Raw genomic sequence first — 22,637 nt, 5'->3', positions numbered from 1 at the left:
GGGGAAGGGAAAAGGGGGCCAGAGCCCCCGAGAGGTGGGAAATGGGAGCTGGATAGTGATTTGCCAGCTGGCCCATATTGCCGCAAGGGCAATGGTCTTTGATTGCAGCATCTGCCGGAACAGATACTACACTTTCATCTTGGCCCAAAAGCTAATAAGTACTTTTCTAAAGGCCAATAATATGTTGTTTGTCGGATTAATATTAAGACGGGACTGTTGCTACTTTACACCGTTTTCTGTTGAAACTTTCGTTCTCTATTTTTTCTTTTAGTTTTACGTAAGAGCAACAGCTGAATCACGGCGTCTATCTGAACGATAAGGGAAAACATTTAAAAAAGAAAAAAAAAGTACACAAAAAAAAAAAAAAAACAGTAGAAAATAACCCAAACTAAAATTCTGGTAAGTTCTTTTTTTGGTATTATTATACAAACACCGTGACAGCGTTAGGGTTAGGGTTAATTCGCTGTCACGGTGTTTGTATAAATTTACCCTTTTTTTTTTATATCTTTAAAATAAAAATTAACTTGTGGTTCTTTTGTACAACAGAGGCGTGTGCGCATCTCCCCCCCCCCCCAAAAAAAAAAAACTGAGGATCTCCTCGGCGATCCACTCGATAACATAGGGAATACCGTGGTAGCACCAGGCGAGTTTTATTTATTTATTATTGGAATGAGGCGTGGTCCCGGTCGGGGCTTGAGGCTTCTAGGCATTACCTCCTTTTTGTTAAAAGGGAGGGGGCTCTATTGACGCTCGATCGAGGAGGCGATCCTACAGGAAAGGGCACCTGTGCAGTTTTAGCATCCCAGAGAAATAAATTGTTTTAACTTTAAAAGAGCTTGGTCCTCGGCAAGGGGAACAATAAACAAAGTCGCCCCTGCCTATGTTAAGAATGGCTTCTTAAATTTGCCGGAGTGTTAAAATACACAAGCGCCCCGGAGAATGCTGAGAGGGGGTTTGTTTATAGCTAATTTCATATTCAAATAACGTACTCCCCTTCCTCCGGGGGAACTCCCCCTCCCCTTCCGACCTTGTGTCACACGTTCCTAAAACGTGAAGCAAGCAATCAAGGTGCTTATGCATTTATGTTACCGTGCTATTTTTAAAATAGTTTTTCAAGTTGAATTAAGTTTTGCTATATTTTTTGGGGGGGGGGTACAATCAACAGATTTGAAAAAGAGATAAAAAAAATCAACTGAAAACTTATCCAGTTAGGTGGAAGAGTAACTTATCTTGCCTTTGGTAACATTTATTTGCCATATATTTGATTTTGGGGGTTTGTATTACTGTACACATAGATTCGAAAAAGTTGTCAAAAAACAAATATATAATAAATAAACGTTACCAAAGGCATAAATAAGTTAGTCTTCTACCTATCTGGGTAGGTTTTTAGTGTTTTTACTTAAGGTAAAAAGTTTATTCCGCTCGAAAAGCAAGCAAATTCAAAGGATACGCGACCACACAAAAAAAAATGGCCGCGTAACAAATGCACTGTGGCCACTTTTTTTTGTGGTTGTGGTTGCGTTCCCTTGAAATTTGCTTGGTTTTCGAGCCGACTAAACTTGTTACGTTTTAGTAAAAACACTAAAAAAAAAATCTACCCAGTTGGATAGAAGAGTAACTCATCTTGCCTTTGGTAACATTTATTTGTTATATATTTGTTTTTTAACCACTTTTTTGAAGGACTGTGGACAGTAAAACATACCCGCACGGTAACATAAGTGCATAAGTACCGCAATTAATTGCTACTTACTTTGACTTTTGGCTTTTTAAAGCTTTAATCCGATCATCAGAATAACTTACTTCTCTAACTTTGACGATATGCACATTAAAGTACAATCAACTGGTCGGCCATTTTTAATCCATTATTGATATAAAAATAAATGTCGGTGCTTGTATAGATCGGCCCTCATGGCGGACGATATTGGCTCGGTAAAATCCAGTAACGCGTTCCGACAACATCCGAAAAGCGATCGCACTAAATGAAATTCGGGTTCCTGAAACGACAACCCCCCCCCCACACACACACACACAAAAATAAAGGTGCTTTATGCACTTATGTTACCGAGCTATTTTATAAAATCGTATTTTCAAGTTTTACGATATCTTATTATTATTATTATTATTATTAAATTGTTAGGGGAAAGTACAGAATAGTTTCAAAACACACTCCCCCTCACCACGTTAAGAATGGCTTTCTAAATAATATTATTTCAGTACGGTAACATAAGTGCACAAAACAAAAAAAAACGTAATGGTTTAGCATTTCTTTTTTGTTTTTTTTTTTTTTGTTTTTTTTGTAGGTTAGGTTCCTAGGTTCTACAGAATTTGAACCGAAGCAAACTAATTTTTACCGAACTAAATTTAAAACTTGGGTTAGGGTTAAAAAAAAAACAGTTCAGTACAACTTCTGCAAAAGTACCCATTTTTTAAAACCGATTATGGCATTTGTGCCCTTCCCCCATAAAATAACAAATGAGAAGAAAACGGCAGCTTTGAACCTCCCCCCCCCCCAAAAAAAAAAAAATAGCGAGAAATAAAAATGACCCCATTCCCATCAAAAAAAGAAAAGAAAAAAAATTCCTTGCGCGGACGTGACTCTTTAATGGCGATTCCCACCCATCCACCCTAAATAAAAAAATATAATTTTTGAAAATCGAAAACGAAACTGGGTTGACGTGTTTTCGAAAACGGGTCCGGATTTACTTGTTTTTTTGTTTTGTTTTTTGTTTGTTTTGTTTTGTTTTTTGTTTGTTTTTTTTTGTTTTGTTTTTTTTTTTTTTAGTCACGTTCACCTCAAACAAGGCATATCGCCATTTGGGCGCAAGGGCTACTATTTGCGACCATGCCTAGGAGAGATGATAAATTATTTTTACCTGGTTCTCATTTTAAAATAACGACTTACATGTCCCGTTTACACACACGAGCACACTCGCGCATACAAAGATGGCCACCAGCAATAACATAAGTAATTACATTGCTTACTATCTGGGAAACTACTTATTTGCAGAAAATTTTAAATGCGATATTCGTTTTCAGCACACCCGAAAACGTCATTTCTAAATTTTCGAAAAGTCGTCATTTTAAAGGAAAATGCTAAGGTGGAAACCAGGTAAAAATTTACTGGAAAGATTAACAAGATGTCTATTTACATTGCATTTAAACTTCTGCATATCAGCACAGTCGGGAAAGCAGGTAGCAGGAAGGGAATTCCAAAGCCTACCTGCTTGAGGGAAGAAACTATTAGGGTAGAAAGTTTTCTGACATTTAGGGATCCCAACAGTTAAGGGGTGTGATTTTTTTTTTTTTTTTTTTTTTTTGCTAAGCGGATTTGTCGGAGATATGTACGTTGAGGGGGCACAAGTGCAACGAGTTCATCAACAATATTCAAAATGGCGACCAGTGAATTTATAAGGAATGCATTGGAAAATGAAGGTCTTAATATCATAAGAACTACTTGCCGGTGGCAGTTTTAAATGTAATATTCATTCGAGACGGACCCGAGTACCCCTAAAAATCAGCTTTAAAATTGTAAGTATTCATTTGGTCTGCCAGGCCACAAATACTCTGATTTATTTATAGTTTTCTTTTGAGTACTTATGCGGAGAAGGTAACCGTACTGAAATAATAACGTTTTATCTTCTTTTTCTTCTATTCTATTATATAAATCTCACCTGTCTATTTAAATGTATGTATGTATGTATGCTCAAAACTTTTGACAGAAGTAACGGATTTTCATGAGATCAGTATCGTTTTGAAACTCAACGTCTCGGACGATAAATATAAAAAAATTGGCCAAAAACATTAATTCCTTCACCTTCAACTGGGCAGTTTTCTACAAGGAGAGATCGATTTTTTTGCAAGCCATTTTTACAAGTCATTAGTATCAGTTAGATTGACTTTGCCTAATTTAACGTTCCAAACTTCTAGTTGCGTCATGGCGTAGCGGTAAGACGTCAGATTTTCTTTCACTTTCTTTTCCCCCTTCGCGTCGTGCGCTCGAGTCTGCCTGACTACTACCACTTTTTCTTTTGCTCAACAACATACACCTCCAAACACCCGGGCAACGCCGGGCACCCAGACTAGTGGGTTTGTGCATTTTTTGTGTATGTCCGCCAAAGGCTTTTTTTGCCGGGCTTCTCGGTCGGATCACTCCTTCTTAAAACTTTTTATATACCCCCTAGATAATAACATGTACCGGTTATAACTGGGGGTAGCGTCTATCTTTAATTTGCCTGACTTTTACGTGCTATTTTCAAGATTTTTTTCGATCGCCGCATCTTCGTTACTCTTTTAGTTTGACCGTAATAAGGTCAAACATCATGCGCCTTAACTTTCTTGCACAAAGACAAAAAAGTGACTAGCTCTGGTTCCTGGCACTGGAAAACGTTGCTTCAAGCGACTTTCTCACCTTCTCCATGGTTTCTTTACTGAGCGCAAAGAAACGGATGGCAGACATCTGGTAGATAGCAAGCATGGCTTTATAATCAAAGATTTGATTATTAAGAGGGTGTTGGAGTGACCGCTTGACCACATTGCGTTTTACTGAACCATCAATTTCATCACAAGGGGATTTTCCATGACTGGTGGCGAAGAAAACCCACTCACCTTCAATACCAAAGTCCTCCTTATGCAAGCATAAATTGATGAAATTCTTGAAGTTTTTATATTGAGCCCCGCAGCAAACATTTGTTCACATGCGATAATAAGGTTTGGATTAAGTGAACATTCAGTGTCTGAGTTTGATACGCAAATGCAATGTCATGGGTTTTGTCATCGGAAATAAAACACAATTAAATGTAAAGCAAATAAAAAACTTTTAAAAGTTTTTTTTATATTTTATTCGAAGTTTCGTGTTAGGGGTGTCAAAAATTCCTACAAAAATTCTGGTACACCTCAAGGACGACACCCCTAGAGGAAAATTATTTCGTAAATTTGATTTTTTGACACTTTATGATAGGTCAGAAATATTCAGGAAGCTATATAGAAAATCAGCGCGAACAAAAAATCACGTTTTTGAGGAAAATATAAACAAAAGTTTTAAAAGTTGCGTCAAAATGACCCCTCCCTTAGTCTTTTGAGGGTTAAAAAGTTTCCCAAGTTTCTTAATCAAAACTGTTGGCTTGAGATAGTACTAGATGTTTCTTACGATTTTTACCACGGCTTCTTATAAAAAAGCATACTTTTATCTGGCTTATGTGTTTTTAGGGTTTGTAATGCTTTTAGTAATCACCTATTGTCAAGGCCAGATTCCACTCGAGGATAAGCGGTTAATGAGATGTAACGATTGTCGGAATCAAATCCGAATATTTGTGGGAACCTGTTAACATTGATTTTGAAGGCGACCTACCTGGTTGCTGGAAAGCTGTCCCCCGGCAATGCAACGTCCCAGGAGAGTGAAGCTCTTCTGGAGAAATTTCACTTGACGCTTGATACACTAAAGAAGACAAGGAAGTTTTTTTTTCATTGTGGTAGCGAGGCGAGTTCTTGCTGTGAATGTCTTACCCCCCTCTCTCATTCGTCATCTGTGCATAGATCTAGATGCGAATTCCATGAATAAAGCTTCTTTCCTAGGCCTGGCCGCCTGTGGAACACTGTTCTGCTGGACTGCTTTCCAGTTAACTACAACATAGTCGTCTTCGAGTCCAATGTAAATAAATTCTCGTTGAGCCATTCCCATTAAATAGTCAGTTTCTACCCAATTTGCATCACTGTAAAACATTAATCATTATTCTCGACTTGCCTTTGGGTCATGATAAGTGGCGAATCCCCTGTAAAAAAATAATGAAAAAAGAGTGGAACCAGGAATTAGAGTATGTATGGTGTCCAAGGAAATCTATATGGCGGCTGCCGAATTTGCATTTGTTGATTTGGAGGCCATAACTGGATAGCCATTGGAACGCTTCTTCCAGGTGATGTTCATGGGTTTAAGCATCTTTAGGGTTTGTAATGCTTTCAGGGCACACCCTAATAAAATAAATAATTCGATACAAGCCTCTGAAATGACAAACGCAACAACTTCATAAAATGTAACACAGAAAAGTTTTATTGAGGAGAATGTGATATTTTCCTTGTAGAAAGCTGGACTCCAGCACCTGGTATTATCGCGGTAGTTATTCCAGTGGAATCGTCGATACCGTAGAGATAACACCGAGGTAGAGAGAGAGAGAAGAAAAGGAGGTCCGTTCCATTTGGTGTCTCTCTGCGTAAGAATGAGTTGTTCTTCTTCAAACCGGATGCTGGCCGATTTCCTTTGGGGATAGGAAGTGTCAATGCGCCGTACCCCTGACTGGTCAGTATGTGGCCGAATAGAACAGGGGAGAGGCATTGATTTGGTTTCTCTCTGTGTAAGAATGAGTTTTTCTTCTTCAAACCGGATGCTGGCCGATTTCCTTTGGGGATAGGAAGTAACAATGCGCCGTACCCCTGACTGGTCAAGATGTGGCCGAATAGCACAGGGGAGAGGCATTGATTTGGTTTCTCTCTGCGTAAGAATGAGTTGTTCTTCTTCAAACCGGATGCTGGCCGATTTCCTTTGGGGATAGGAAGTAACAATGCGCCGTACCCCTGACTGGTCAAGATGTGGCCGAATAGCACAGGGGAGAGGCATTGATTTGGTGTCTCTCTGTGTAAGAATGAGTTGTTCTTCTTCAAACCGGATGCTGGCTGATTTCCTTTGGGGATAGGAAGTAACAATGCGCCGTACCCCTGACTGGTCAAGATGTGGCCGAATAGCACAGGGGAGAGGCATTGATTTGGTGTCTCTCTGTGTAAGAATGAGTTGTTCTTCTTCAAACCGGATGCTGGCCGATTTCCTTTGGGGATAGGAAGTAACAATGCACCGTACCCCTGACTGGTCAAGATGTGGCCGAATAGCACAGGGGAGAGGCATTGATTTGGTGTCTCTCTGTGTAAGAATGAGTTGTTCTTCTTCAAACCGGATGCTGGCTGATTTCCTTTGGGGATAGGAAGTAACAATGCGCCGTACCCCTGACTGGTCAAGATGTGGCCGAATAGCACAGGGGAGAGGCATTGATTTGGTGTCTCTCTGTGTAAGAATGAGTTGTTCTTCTTCAAACCGGATGCTGGCCGATTTCCTTTGGGGATAGGAAGTAACAATGCACCGTACCCCTGACTGGTCAAGATGTGGCCGAATAGCACAGGGGAGAGGCATTGATTCGAGGAAGAAAAAAAGTCCCATTTGTTTCTGCTACATGTTTCCAACCCTCATCAATTAATCTTGAAGACGACTAGGTCGTTGAAATTGTTACCAGAACTTAGCAGTTTTAGTATCTGGCTTACTCCAAAATTTATTCCAAAATTAAGATGTGGCATAAATGTTATCGTGAAATTCATATGGTAGATTTCTATCACCATATTTTATTTCTTTTTAAGTGATTATCGAGACTTCAAAGATGTAAAGCGAGATCACGACTATTTTTTACTTATTCTTCGGTAGCGTTCAATACTACTTGTTTTTTGAACTGAATAAACATTTTACATTAAATAAAAACACTAAAACTTATCCAGTTTGGTTACAAAGTAAGCTATGTTGCCTTTGGCAACATTTGTTTGTTATATATTTGTTTTTTTAGGGACATTTTTTTTCGTACTTTTGTGGATTTTAATACAAACCCCATATTTGTTTTGTTTTATAGTTCAAAAACTTTTCCAACTTGCAATAAAAATACAATAAAAATAATCGTTTAAGAAATTTTGGACGATAAAAACGTACATGGCTTTTTATTATCTTCGGTTTTATATCCGTTAGTTTATATTAGAATTCTTTAAAAAAAACAATATGCAGAAATATAAGGAAAAAAATGAAATCCGGAAAACAATAATTTGTAAAATACAGACGTTGGACAGTTTCATCGAAAATATACCCAACTTTCAACAGAACAAGAACTTTGAACCATTTTTGGTCCAGAGACAATTTATTAAATAATGCATTATCATGCCAGCCACACCCTTTTTTTATTTGATTTTGGGGCATGTAGAAAAATCCCAAAACCCTTAATATCTGTATAAGACTCCATTTGTGAGAAAATTTGATGTCATTTTTGGATTCCTTGGGTCAAAAAACTTACCTGTGTGAATTTTTAGAGCAATACGATCTTCCAATCAGAAAATATTCAAAGAAATGACATCACAAAATTGTCGCCCGGGCTTCACATTATGTGACTAACGGCAAAACAAAAAAATGCTCTGAATCAGGATCCGCTTGAAGTTATGTGCTTAAATTTTCAAGATTTCTTAGTTCCTATATTATCTATCTGCAGATCTGGGGATATGGCTTTCAAAATCGCATGATGATTTGACACGGAATGCCCCTAAACCAACGCATTTCAGGTGAAAACATTATGTACTTACGTGTCCTATTGAAATTAGTATAAAGTAACAAAAATTGTAGCGCTTCTACACTATTGGGACGAGACTTTGTAGTCGATAAATGGAGTTTTCAGATAAAAAACAATGGTTTCAACTGATTTTTTTGTCAATTCTAATGAGTTACAATCGTAGCTTCCAAATTATGCAGTCGGAATTACCTGACTATTATTGAATTATTTTTAAAAAAAAACAAGACAACTTTAACTGTGGTAGCAGTTGAAAAATTGCGGCCATCTTGTTTAAATCGAAACGGAAAATTACCTCCCTTTAGAACTCTGTGTTTTATGAGTTTTCATCAAATTCTATTTTTTCTTTTCTTTAATAAATAATTTTCTACTTTATCGATTTTCATAATTTTTGGATATAATCATCTTAAAAGTATGAGGAATAGGTAGATACCATTGTTTTCATGTGAAATTTAGTTTTATGATGTCTGAAATTTTGTGCCAATAGTGCAGAAGCATCAAAATTGTTTTTGTAAAGAAGACTGTTTTTTTTTAATCAAGACACGTTGATTTATAATAGTGTTGGATATATGCGAAAAAGAAGAGTCGTGAACATCTCTTTAAAAAAATGCTAACGTTAAGATTGTGCAGTGTTACATTGGTGGTGAGAGGCCAGGTGTGGTCAATTGGAAAAGAAGAGGGCAGAAATGTGCTGTTGTCAAGCGAGTCATTCACTCGTTCCCGAACCCCAGAACCGAATCCTGATTGTAACCTTAGAATCTATTTCGGCTACTGAGGCAACATTTCTTTGCACGCCATTTCCACATAGAAGGGGAACCACTGGTGCAATGGCTCCCCTTCACTCGTTTCCCTGGTCCCGCAAAGCAACGCAATAGCAGCTAATGGGGTTGAAACTATGCCGAGATGGCAAAGGAAGTCTTGTCTTTAGATGAGGGAATGCGATACTCAAAGTCGGAACTGGCCTGACAAAACAAGAACTCTTCTCATTCTGCGGGAGACTGGTGGGACACTATCCAATCACCGGCTGGTTCAGGATAGCGTGCAGCTTTATTAAACGACAAATGGGCACTGATGGCTGGGAGGGCCATGTGATGAAGGAGGTCACGAACATGTTACAAGAAATCATCGTGAGAGTGAGGAAAGAAGACCCAGTGAAGAAGGAATGGTACATCAGCGGCGGAGATGCGGGGGTGATTTGGTGCGATTCCAGCAGCCTGGCATTGGGCGTCGTATTAGAGATGGGAGGTGTAACTGTGGAAAATGCGGCGTGGCTAAGAAAGAAAAACGACTATTCCCATATCAACGTAGCTGAACTGGAGGCCGCTATGAAAGGAATCAATCTGGCCCTGAAGTGGGAATTGAAAATAATTGTACTCAAATCCGATTCGGCAATGGTAGTTTCATGGATCAGGTCGGCAGTGACTGGCGATAAGAGAGTTAAGACCAGAGGTGCTGCAGAAATGCTGATCAAGCGCAGGCTCGGAGCACTCGCAGATTTGATAGCAAAATTCCAGTTGAGGGTATCTGTAGTGCTGGTCCCATCAGAAAAGAACAAGGCAGATTCGATGACACGGGTAAAGAAGGCCTGTGCAGGGGAGGAAGTTAAGGAGTTACATGATATGCACCACTTTGGTTGAGAACAGATGTCACCTGGAAACCACCAAGGAGGAGGTCAGGGAGGTAGTGGAGCACTGTCAGGAATGCCAATTGATAGACCCCGGACTGTCCAGACACGAAGCAGGAGAGTTACACATTGTAGAGGACTGGAAGCGATTGGCCATTGATGTGACCCATTATCGTCATAAGATGTATCTGTCGATGGTCGACTGTGGACCAGGGAAGTTTGCCATCTGGAGAGAGATCAGGGCAGAAGCTGCATGGGCGATCGGAGAGAGGACTGGTTGAGGAACTCTTAATGGACAATGGCCCCGCTTTCCGATTAGAAGCCTTTAAAGAGGTGTGTGATAAGTGACTCACTCCTTCCCAAACCCCAGAACCGAATCCTTATCGTAACATTAGAAATAGTTTAAGATGAAGTTTATGTAAGCTAAGATTTGAAATAAATATGTTAATTAGTACCATTAAAATAACAGCAGCATGTGCAACATTATCGTTGAGTATATAATTATTATAGGTTGGCTTGTAAATACACGGTGGAACAATAATATTCTCGCCCTAAAGAAAACAACACTACAGCTTTATTTTAAAACTTCAATTCAGGTAACTTAATTATGTAGTAGAGCTGACATATGTTAAATGTAGCCGCCTTCAGCCTCACTCACCGCCTCAATATGGGTCCAGAACTGGGAGCATTCCTTTTCCACTGAAAGTCATATTTGTGATGTTCTCGCTATAGAACTAAACAAAGTACAGTGGGTTCAGGTCGGTTAAGGAGGGGAGCCAGTGAGAAAAGAGTACAAAGTTGTAGCATTGCTTCTGAAGGACTTGTGGGCTGGTGCTAAGTCCTGCTGCCGCATTCAGGGATCATGATGACTCACTTAACATTTATCCTCGATTGGCTTCTGGGCTTTGATAAGCAGTGACTTCTCCTGTAAAAACCAAGTGGAATAGACGAGATATCACCACATTCTTGAGCACATCCAGCTACACGTTTGTGTTGGAACTCTGTTCCGTCTGCCTGCTTCCCTCCGGACTACAACTTGGATGTTTTCAAGTCTAATGTTAACAAATTCCTAATGAACCGCCCCCTTAAGTAAACACTTAATCAAATCTCCACACTAACGTAATGTACTTGCAATAACCCTTATCCCTGAGTGGCTTCCAGGCCTTGATAAGTGGTGATCACTATGTAAAAAAAAAAAAAAAAAAAAAAAAAATGCACGCCTATGGAACTCTGTTCCGTCTGCCTGCTTCCCACAGGACTACAACTTGGATGTCTTCAAGTCCAACGTTAACAAATTCCTAATGAACCGCCCCCTTAAAGTAAACACTTCATCAAATCTCCACACTAACGTAATGTACTTGAAATAACCCTTATCCCTGAGTGGCTTCCGGGCCTTGATAAGTGGTGATCACTGTGTAAAAAAAAAAAAAAAAAAACTGCACGCCTATGGAACTCTGTTCCGTCTGCCTGCTTCCCACATGACTACAACTTGGATGTCTTCAAGTCCAACGTTAACAAATTCCTAATGAACCGCCCCCTTAAAGTAAACACTTCATCAAATCTCCACACTAACGTAATGTACTTGCAATAACCCTTATCCCTGAGTGGCTTCCGGGCCTTGATAAGTGGTGATCACTGTGTAAAAAAAAAACTTTAGAGATGTGAGATGGCATGATGTGGCCCTCACTTGAAACCACACTTTGTTTTCATCACCCTGTTATTTGTTGCAATTCAGTGATGTATTTTGAGGGTGCTGGCAATGGTTCTGTTGTCATAACTTGGATCTGTAGAGAGCACGAGTTGTACAGCCGCGCATTTCTGATTTCCCTCATTGCACATTGTGCAACGTTCAGACATGATAAAAACCTCTTATTACCCTTGCGATTTGTACACAACTGCCCAACTAGTAGATGGTTTGTGACAAAATAAGAAAACCGATTTTCATCAAACAAGTCACCTATATAAACGAGAACCTCCCAAATTAAAATCTTGAATAATTATCTAAACTCAAATGTAAATTAATATTAAGCCAACTTCACAAATTGATAAAAGTTAATTATTGGATTTTAATTATAAGGTGAAGCTCGAATTATTCAAACTCGAGATATATAATGCCAAAACATCCACCCATTAATATGGGAGGGGAGATTATCTTCAAAAGCGTCTTGAATTGATAATTGAGCCCCGGACTTATACTAAGTAGATATTAATATGTCCCTCGCACCTATTCCCCACCCCCTTTTTTATGGAGAGTAGAAAATACAGTGGATGTGTTATCGGCAGCTCCAGTAACTCTCGCTTCTCCTTTTTTGTCCCTGAGTCCTCATGCAAATGAGTGATTTTTCTGACAAAGGGTGAAGAAAAAGCTGCTTTAAAGGTTGCTAGTACTTGGTAAACAGTAGTCTGAGATGTCGGAAATTTTTCTGTCTCTATGTCTATCCTTGTGGCCATGTCACTAGTAAGGGTGCTGGAGGTAAACGTTTTGTCTGGGTTGACATTATCCGCCTGATAGTCAGGGACGCGGACCTTGGATTAACCACTAAGGAGGCTGTCCTATCAACAGATGCAAAGTACTGGTGCTGCTGTATTGCCATTTGGTAAATGAACTTGAATTCTGGACCATGCAGTAGTCTCTGGTGGGGCCTCTCGATGCCATACTAGTGGGTAATTGTTATGGCTTTACCTTTTCATGTGCTACGAAAAAAAAAAATCTTCCCGTCTTTTCTCTCTTACTTTCCCTCTCTGTACTGCTCTAACCAAGTATGCCGACCTGTTCCACAAATCCCAAAACCTCAACATAAAACATCTAAAAAAAAAAAAACTCGAATAAACCTAGAACCCCTTCTTCCAACATAGACACCTACTACCATGTCTCCTTCTCCAACATCAGGGGTCTACATTCCAACCTTCCAGAGGTTGAAACCCAATTACAGGAGATGACATGCGAAACTGGAATAGGGCCGACCACTTCCCTAGATGAGTTCATAATTAACGGATACTCTAACTTAACATCTAAATCTGACCCCCAAGATCGCCATGGGCATGGAATATGTGCCTACATTTAAGATGGCTTCCCATATGGCAGTGATATCTCTAGAGAAGATCCTAATTTACCTTATATGTGCTTCCGGGTTGCACTTGCTTACACCGCTGCATTTATATTTGCCTTTTATCGGCCCCACAACAGCAGAGTTACTATCTTTAAGAGCATATATGAGAAAATAGACCACATCCTGTCTGCACATCCCTCGGCTAACATCCACATCTGTGGTAACTTCAACATCTATAACGTGGAATGGCTGACCCACTCAAATAAGACGGACGATGAGGGGAGGTTCTGCCATGATTTTGCCATTGCTTATGACCTCACTCAGATTGTTCGCGAGCCCACCTGTGTGCCCAATACTACAGATCAATATGCAAGCCTCCTAGACCTTTTTCTCTCAACTTCCCCTGAGCTATGTTCATGTTCTGTTCTTTCTCCTCTCGGATCCTCCGACCACTCCGTCGTATCAGTTAAGATAAAAATGAAATGTAATAAGTCCCCAGACGTACCCCTCCACCATACTGTATACCAATACTCCATGGCTGACTGGGATAGCTTCCGTACATTTATATCTGATCTACCTCTGCATTCCATGTTTAAAAAGGATGTGTCCTCTATAGTATCATACCTGACCGAATGGTTAATTGTAGGCATAGACCGATTTATACTATCTAAAAAATTCCAACAAAAACCTAACAGCCAGCCATGGTTCTCCCCAGAATGTGCTGCTGCCATTACGCACAGAAATCACTTTTTCCATAGCTACCAACGTAATAGATGCACTGAGACTAAAGCTGCTTTCAGGAACGCTAGCAACCACTGTAAAAGAGTAATAAAAAATGCAAGAGAGCTATATGCTCACTCCGTTAAATCCAAAGTAGCTGATCAGCGGCTTGGTTCCCACCAGTTTTGGCAAATAACAAATAGGATCCTGAACAGAAGCGTGCGTTCTATCCCAACCATTATCAACGGACCAGAGGTCATCTACTTAGCTTCAGACAAGGCCAAACTATTTGCCAAGAACTTTGCAGCTAATTCTACCCTTTGCGATGAAGGCCATCAACTCCCCATATTTCCTCCTATAACACAGAACAAGGTAGGTAACATACAAATATCTGTGCATGAGGTCGCCAAGCTAATCAAGAACCTTGATTCCAGTAAAGCAACTGGTCCTGACGGCATCCCAATTATAGTGTTAAAAAAACTTCAACCAAAACTTGCTCCCATACTTACAAAACTGTTTAAACGTTGCCTTAAGGAGAAGTGCTTTCCAACACCCTAGAAAACCTTATCAGTATGCCCTGTATTTAAGAACTCAGGTGATAAGTCATCTCCCTCTAAGTACAGACCAAGAAGTCTCCTGTGTGTCATGAGTAAGTTGCTGGAATCCATATTAAATAGAGAAATAGTCAACCACCTCAGCAGAAATGCAATATGGTTTCCGTTCTGCAAGATCTACCGCAGATGTGCTAATGGTTATATCTCATAGGATTACTGAATCTCTTGACAAAGGCTTCCTTTCCAGGGCAATTGCTCTTGACATATCAAAGGCCTTCGACAATGTATGGCATAAAGGCCTACTTCACAAGATCTCCAGCTACGGTATAACTGGAAATATTCTCTCTATCATTAAATCATTTCTCTCTAATAGGCTCATAAGAGTAGTGGTTGATGGACAAAAATCAGAGGCCTGCAGTATTAATGCTGGAGTTCCTCAAGGGCCCATCCTGGGCCCAACTCTCTCCCTGATCTACATCAATGATCTCTCTAAACACATACTTAAATCATTCGTTTACATCTATGCTGATGACACGACCATCTACAGCAACACATCAAAGGCTGTAAATGACAAAGCTCTCTCTGATTCTCTCTTCTCTGATCTCGAATGAGTGGTTCAGTTGGGGAAGACGTGGCTGGTTATCTTTAATGCATCTAAAACCAAGCTCCTACTTTACATCATCAACGCTCTGATCCCCATCTGGCATCAATTGAAATGGATGGCTCTCGTCTAGGAGAAGCCCCATGTTTTGACAAGCTTGTGGGCTTGACCTTCACTCTTGATCTGAAATGGAACACGTACATCAAGTCTGTTGCCAAGGTCGCTGGAAAGATGGTAGGATCCTTCTACCGCTCCAGAATATATCTCACTACTGATGCGATTCTCTATCTATATAAAAGCCAAGTACGTCTAAGGATGGAATACTGCTGCCATATCTGGGCAGGAGCTGCTAAAAACAGCCTATCCTGCCTTGACAGAGTACAAAATAGACTTTGTGGCTTAGTGGGGATGCCCTTTTCTCTTTCCTGCAACCTCTCTCCTACAGAAGAGACGTTGCGAACCTATCTTTGTTTTATCGTTATTTCCATGGCAGATGCTCGTCTGAACTCTAATCTCTGGTCCCCCCTCACCAATCTTTTACAAAAAACACCCGTCTAGCTGAATCCACTGTCAGAAATTTTCCCCACTCTTTATCTGTGCTTAAATCAAAACATAGATTCCATGAACAAAGCTTCTTTCTTAGAACTGCACGCCTGTGGAACTCTGTTCAATCTGCCTGCTTCCCTCCTGACTACAACTTGGATGTCTTCAAGTCCAACGTAAGCAAATTCCTGATGAACCGCCCCCTTAAGTAGACACTTTTAATATCCACACTAACGTGCTGCACTTACAATAACCCTTATCCCCAAGTGGCTTCCGAGCCTTGATAAGTGGTGACTACCTTGTAAAAAAAAAAAAAAACGTTCTGTGAAAAAAAGCGACCCCCTCCCCCTGTAGAAAAGTGCCTTGTTGAAGGTGAAGATATTAATGTTTTTAGCCAATTTTTCGATATTTGTCGTCTGAAAGGTCGAACTTCAAAACGATACTGATCTAGTAAAAATCCGTCGCCTTTGTTAAAAGTTTTAGGCAGACATGCAAACATACATACATTTATATGTTGGTAACTAAAAATTTTCGACCCAAACCGATTAAAAAGCTTGCCCTATCTCTGAATACTTTCAATTGTTTATACCCAAAATTGGCGAAGGAGTTTGGTAGAGTTCTCAAAGGTCAAATCGTTAAACTTTGACTCCTTAACAGCCAAATTTTTGTCCGAAAACGGATTACAAAGATTTTCCCAAATCTCAGTACACTGTATATAAAATTTCGAGTCTGTAGACTTAAAATTGACAGAGTTATTGCGTAGGGAAATGTACACAGACACACAGACAGACACACAGATTGCCTACAGAGAGAACTTGAATCCCTGCTAGATACTGTCCTCGAGTGTCTAAGGTCTCTCTATAAAGGGGTTTGTCAGAAAAATCTGGCGTGAGGATACTTTTTCCATAGAAGTAAACCCTGACCAAATATTCAAAATCACATAGTATTCGCTGCCCAAATAAGATCTCCTCACTATGGCTGACTTACATTAGCTTTTACGAGGAATGGTGCATCTTCTCCAAGTGATGTTACCTCAAGTAATAGCACGAAGCTGGATACTCCACCAGACTAGATAAATTCTTGTCCTGGAATCCAGTAAGACCAAGAGACCAAAATAAAAGATATTCTACAACGTATAAAAATGTTTAATTGGGGATAGGAAAATTATTTTCTCAATTTCTTTACTAACTCATTGTTTGAGAGATAAAGAACTTTAATGGAACATTCGAATATCTATGTATCTCATGTAGAGTTCAAGTGTTAGACCCAACTCGTGGGTCCCTTGATTTCTGAGAACTTGGACTGAAGTAAAATAAAACAAAACAGACAGACACTTTCACTTTTATAGATATATAGATAGATTGGTACTAGTGCAGAGAGTGATCCGGACGTAAATAATAACATTATTTTAAAAGCCATTCTTAACATGAGGAGGGGGAGGGTGTTTTCTATACTTCAACCTTACAATTGAATAAAAAAAACGGTACTTGTACAGTTTAGTCAAGACATTAAAAAATGAAAATATCGGAAAAAGTTTAAATTGTATGTATCCGTTATGGAACGAAGTTCTCTGAAAAAAAATTTCACTTAATTTCATCAAGTAGTTTTTTTTTTTTTTTTTTTTTACAGTGGACAAAAAATTTGTTATGATACCGAGCAAAAGGTTCGATTTTTACAAAGAAAAGCTAGTAATAAAGATGGGGAAGGAGTGTCGGCGCTTTAACTGGAGTTATCTCCCTTTGTTATTTCTAAAATTCAAACAGTTTTTTTTTTAAATCCAAGATGGCCGCCTTCAACGCGCTCTCATAAATACGTGTTTTTCCGCTGTAAAAAAAAAAAAGTACTTGATGAAATTAAGTGAAATTTTTTTTTTCATAATATTCTTTCGTATTCCTGCACGTCACCAATTGAAAACGAATAAAGAAAAGTTATAAGCTTTTATACATTTCGTATTCTTTTTTATACATTTCCATTCATTCATATATATATATATATATATATATATATATATATATATATATATATGTGTGTGTGTTGATGGTTTTTGTTTTTGCGATACGTTTTGAATGAATTCTATTATTTATATGAAAGTACATTTTTACCTAAATGCGAGTTGGGAATAATTTTCCCTTTAACCAATTTGGTACCCTCACATGGGGAGCGGTATATATATTGTTTTTAAAATGTAATTATCCACTGACACGTGTTTCGTCGTCTACGACTCATCAGAGTGGCTGGATCTAGCGAGATTCGAATATATATATATGTGTGTGTGTGTGTGTGTGTGTGTGTATATTTGTGCACAATTTGAACCAGACATAACACAGCGTCATGCGCTTGGGTTTGATTGTAATGTGACGTAAGACGTGGATCAGCCAATCAATGCACTGCATAGTGGCAGACGAACTTTTTGAAACAAATTGGAAGAGGAAGCAAAATATATTTAAATTCAATAAGCAAGACACTTCTGAAACATCTCTTCTGTAAATTGTCTATCTCCCCCCCCCCCAAAAAAAAAAAATGAATGTTTCCTGTTTAAAGAAAGTTTTGATGACGCCTGGACTTACTGTAGCTTACTGTCAGGATGAAAAAAAAAAAACTAATTGCCAAGAAAAAAAACAGAAAAAAAAACAAAACAGAAAAAACTGCATTTCTTGTGGCGAAATGTGCATCATCTCAAAGCGAAGATCTGTGAAGGTTGGCTACCCCTCCACCAAAGGAAAAAAAAAAAAAACGTTGTCCAGTCCCACCCTACTGAACAAAAGAAAAACTTTATTTACCTTTTTTATTAAAAAATAAAATTCTTTCATTGTTAAATTGACAACTTTTCCTGGCCAAAATGTAAAAAATAAGTCCCACCTTCTCGAAAAAAAAAAAAACAAAAATAAAAATTTATTAAATTAACCATTTCTTCAAAAACAAAAAAATGAAAAAGAGTTTAACTATACACATAGATTCGAAAATGTTGTCAAAAAACAAATATATAACAAATAAATGTTATCAAAGGCAATATAAGTTACTTTTCTACCTAACTGGATAATTTTTTAGTGTTTTTATTTAATGTAACATGTGTAAACATACAGTGTTTACCAATGTATTGGAAAATTTTAAATCGTGCCCGAATCTCTCTTTAACACGGTAAGTTTGGGGAAATGAGTTATAAATGAAAAACTAGACAAAATACTTTTAGAAACTCGCTTATTATATGTTACCTTGACATAGGCTGACATATATTCGGTGAGTTTTTAATAATATTTTGTCTAGTTTGTACGAGCCCTTTCTAGTCTTGCACAAAAACACACGTTCACATCTCAAGCCATTTTTCATGTCATACACATACGCGCACACAAACATACGCATGCACGTACACACACATACATATATTCACGTTCGCATACATACTCACATTCACGTGCATTCACACACATGCTTATGTACACACATGTATACACACACGTACGCACACATGGGCAACGTCACTTCCCCTTTAAAGGAAATCCACACATGCGCAAAAGACCACTGGAAACAACTATAAAAGCAAGAGATATAAGCTGCTTCCCTCTTTTCAATTCGGCTTCCGACCTAAGAGGTCGATGGACCATTCGGCCCCTTTCGGGGCGCGCCTCACGTCACCTGCTACTATGCGTGGGGCAAGAGCCAACAGACAGTACGTACACCTTACACGCTTTCTATCTCCATGACTGGATTGACTTTACTCTCTCTCTCTCTACAACAATACACTTTTCTTCTCACAAGTTAACAGCGAGAGACGCACGCCAAACTAAACACGTGTTGTACCCTTTTCTTTCATTTGTTTCTTCATGAAATAAATTCTAGTTCGTTTATTTCAATTTAACACGTTGTTCGTCTCTTTCTCAATTCAATTCATTTTTCCTATTTCTTAACGACTGGGGGATGTGTATAATAAATTGGTAACACCCGAACGTGAGATGAACACGCATTTCCTTCTATACCACCAGTACCGCAACAAATTGGTGACCCGAACGTGAGATGAACACGCATTTCCTTCTATACCACCAGTACCGCAACAAATTGGTGACCCGAACGTGAGATGAACACGCATTTCCTTCTATACCACCAGTACCGCAACAAATTGGTGACCCGACGTGAGATGAACACGCATTTCCTTCTATACCACCAGTACCGCAACAAATTGGTGACCCGACGTGAGATGAACACGCATTTCCTTCTATAACCACAAGTCCTACAACAAACTCGCGACCATGACGAGACGTGAAACGAACAAGCATGGTGACCCTACTTTTTTTAAAATGAATTGTTTTGAATGACACGCGCGTTTTCTTGGATAAACAAAAAAAAAACAAAACATTTCAACAAAGAAAAACAAGTGAACTACATCACTTGGCCTTCGGGCCCGGATCAAAGTGTAGTATCTGTTCCGGCAGATGCTGCACTTAAGATGGTTTGTGCCAGTCAGTGGAGGGGAAGCCCTCTATACTGGGACAATTATTATTTTTGGTAACCAGAGTGACCCCTTTTAGGGGAGCTGGTTTTTACCTCACATTAAAAACGGCCTTGTGCCTAATTTGCTCAGTGGGGGAGCAAATAAATACCATCTGTTCCGGCAGATGCTGCACTTAAGATGATTTGTACCAGTCAATGGAGGGGAAACCCTCTATACTGGGACAATTATTATTTTTGGTAACCAGAGTGCCCCCTTTTTGCCTACTTTTAGGGGAGCTGGTTTTTACCTCACATTAAAAAGGGCCTTGTGCCTAATTTGCTCTGTGGGGGAGCAAATAAATACCATCTGTTCTTCAGATGCTGCACTTCAATTTCTTGTTCTCTGTCAGTGAAGGACACAGCCTTCACGACTGAGACAATTTTTATTTTTGTACCTTTTCTCCACATTAAAAAACGACCCTGGTGTCTTACTCTGCCCCGTGGGGAGGCATTGTAAATAGGTACAATGACGGAACCCCTCGTCAGACTCGGCATAAAAATAAACACGGAGCTGTCGATTCCATATCGAATTCCTGACATTACCCTGCAACTGTGACTCTGTACATAGAGGAAAAATGGCCAGCATATTAAAAACATATGGCATTCCAAATGAAGTCATTAATGCTATCATGATGCTATATGAGCACACTCAAGCAATGGTGAGGTCCCCAGATGGGGACACTTTAATTTTTCGACATCCGCACTGGGGTTCTACAAGGAGATACTCTTGCCCCTTTTCTTTTCATTGTCTACTTCGCACCTCTGTTGATATACACAACATGCTAGGCTTCATCCTAAATGAATCCAAAAACAGACGTCATCAATCAGCACACACAACTGATGCAGATTATGCAGATGATATTGCTTTGTTCGCGAACAACATTGTTGATGCGCAAACACTGTTATGTAAGCTAGAAAAGTCTGCAAATGACATTGGTCTCCACATAAATGCAGATAAGACAAAGTTTATGACTTTCAATGTGAAGGGAGAGATCAGGGTTTTGGATGGATGAACACTGAATGAAGTCGCTGAGTTTACGTATCTGGGCAGCAACATAGTTTCCACAGAGAGATATCGGAATTCGCATCTCAAAAGCATGGACGTATTGGATGGGCTACATTCAGTATGGACTTCGAGACTGGCTGACAAACTGAAAAGGAAGTTCTTCAGGGCAGTGGTAGAGTCTGTCCTTGTTTACGGTGCTACAACTTGGACACTCACCAGAAGATTGGAAAGAAAACTAGACGGCACATACACCCGTATGCTAAGAACAATATTAAATATATCTTGGCAAAATCATCCCACAAACCAGCAGCTTTATGGCAATCTACCTGCCATATCTAATACCATCAGAGAAAGACGCCTACGATTTGCTGGTCATTGTCTGAGGAGCAAGCATGAATTGGTGAGTGATGTATTGGTATGGACTCCACAACACGGACGCGCAAGCAGAGAACGACCTAGATCCACGTACATCCAACAAATAGCACACGACGCCAACTGTGAACCTGAAGATCTGAGGCAACTGATGGAAGACAGGAAACTCTGGAGAGGAAGAGTCACATTGGTCCGGGCAGGGAGCCCGTGATGATGATGATGATGATGACCCTGCAACAAACGCAAGGAGCAAAATCATGTAGGCCTATACACATTCTCTCCCACACAGCAGATGATACAACAAAAAACCAATTACAGGACATCCCTATCAACACATAAGGAGAAGTTGAATCAACAATACGAGTTGAGATGCACCACGCACACTGATAAACTCACAACTGGAAGTTTCGTTGACAGCCGGCAACTAGACACTACCGTTCAACACGAACGGACGTGCAACTAGCGCTCGTACAGACAATACACACACTACCGCAGACTCACTTGCGAAGACACCGTCAACTTGACACATGACGTCAACACGAACAAATATTTTCCTTCAAAACGAACAATTAACTTCACTGTCAATTTGCAGGACACCACGTTGTACTCAGTCGGGAAGCAGGCTAGCGGAACAGTGTTCCACAGGCGGGCAGTTCTTGGAAAGGAGCTTTGTTTATGAAATATGCGTTTTGATTTAGGCACAGATAGAGAGTCAGGGGGGAAATCGTTTATAGTGGTTGTAAAATTAATTAAAATATGTCAAAGCAATGTCAGCACACAACAAAAAAACATGTCAGCACACAACAAAAAAACAAACAAATGTCAGCCGAAAAAAAAAAGTAAACGCCTTTTCTATGTGTAAGTAAATACTTTTTTTTACGAACACACTCCGTTTTTGACGTTTTTTAAATAACAATACCAACAGGAAAAAAAAACAGGACGTAAAGTCAATTGCCCAAAACGTTACTTAAAAAAAAAAATTGCATATTTTTTTTTCCTGGGAAGGGGAGTATTGTACGAGCACAAAAACATGCGTTCACATCTCAAGCCATTTTTCTTGTCATACACATACGCGCACACATACACACACATACATATATTCACGTTCGCGTACATACTCACATTCACGTGCATACACACACATGCTAATGTACACACAGGTACGCACACACGTACAACGTCACTTCCCCTTTAAAGGAAATCCACACATGCGCAAAAGACCACCGGAAACAACTATAAAAGCAAGAGCAATAAGCTGCTTCCCTCTTTTCAATTCGGCTTCCGACCTAAGAGGTCGATGGACCATTCGGCCCCTTTCGGGCGCGCGC

At 39.5% G+C, this 22,637-nt stretch overlaps 1 protein-coding gene across 2 annotated transcripts in view; it reads left to right on the top strand.

The window, feature by feature from the left end:
- Window positions 1-240: 240 nt before the first annotated feature.
- LOC145270565 (uncharacterized) overlaps window positions 241-22,637 on the top strand; it is a 55,647-nt gene continuing 33,250 nt past the window's right edge. For both annotated transcript variants that reach the window (XM_080126198.1, XM_080126195.1), the window contains exon 1: window positions 241-399. The gene's annotated coding sequence lies outside the window, so the exon portion shown is untranslated. The remainder of the gene's footprint in view (window positions 400-22,637) is intronic.

Source organism: Euprymna scolopes, chromosome 46 (genome assembly GCF_053919585.1).
Source record: "Euprymna scolopes isolate OS-2025 chromosome 46, ASM5391958v1, whole genome shotgun sequence".
NCBI lineage: Eukaryota > Metazoa > Mollusca > Cephalopoda > Sepiida > Sepiolidae > Euprymna > Euprymna scolopes.
This window is presented reverse-complemented; position numbering and strand designations above follow the sequence as displayed.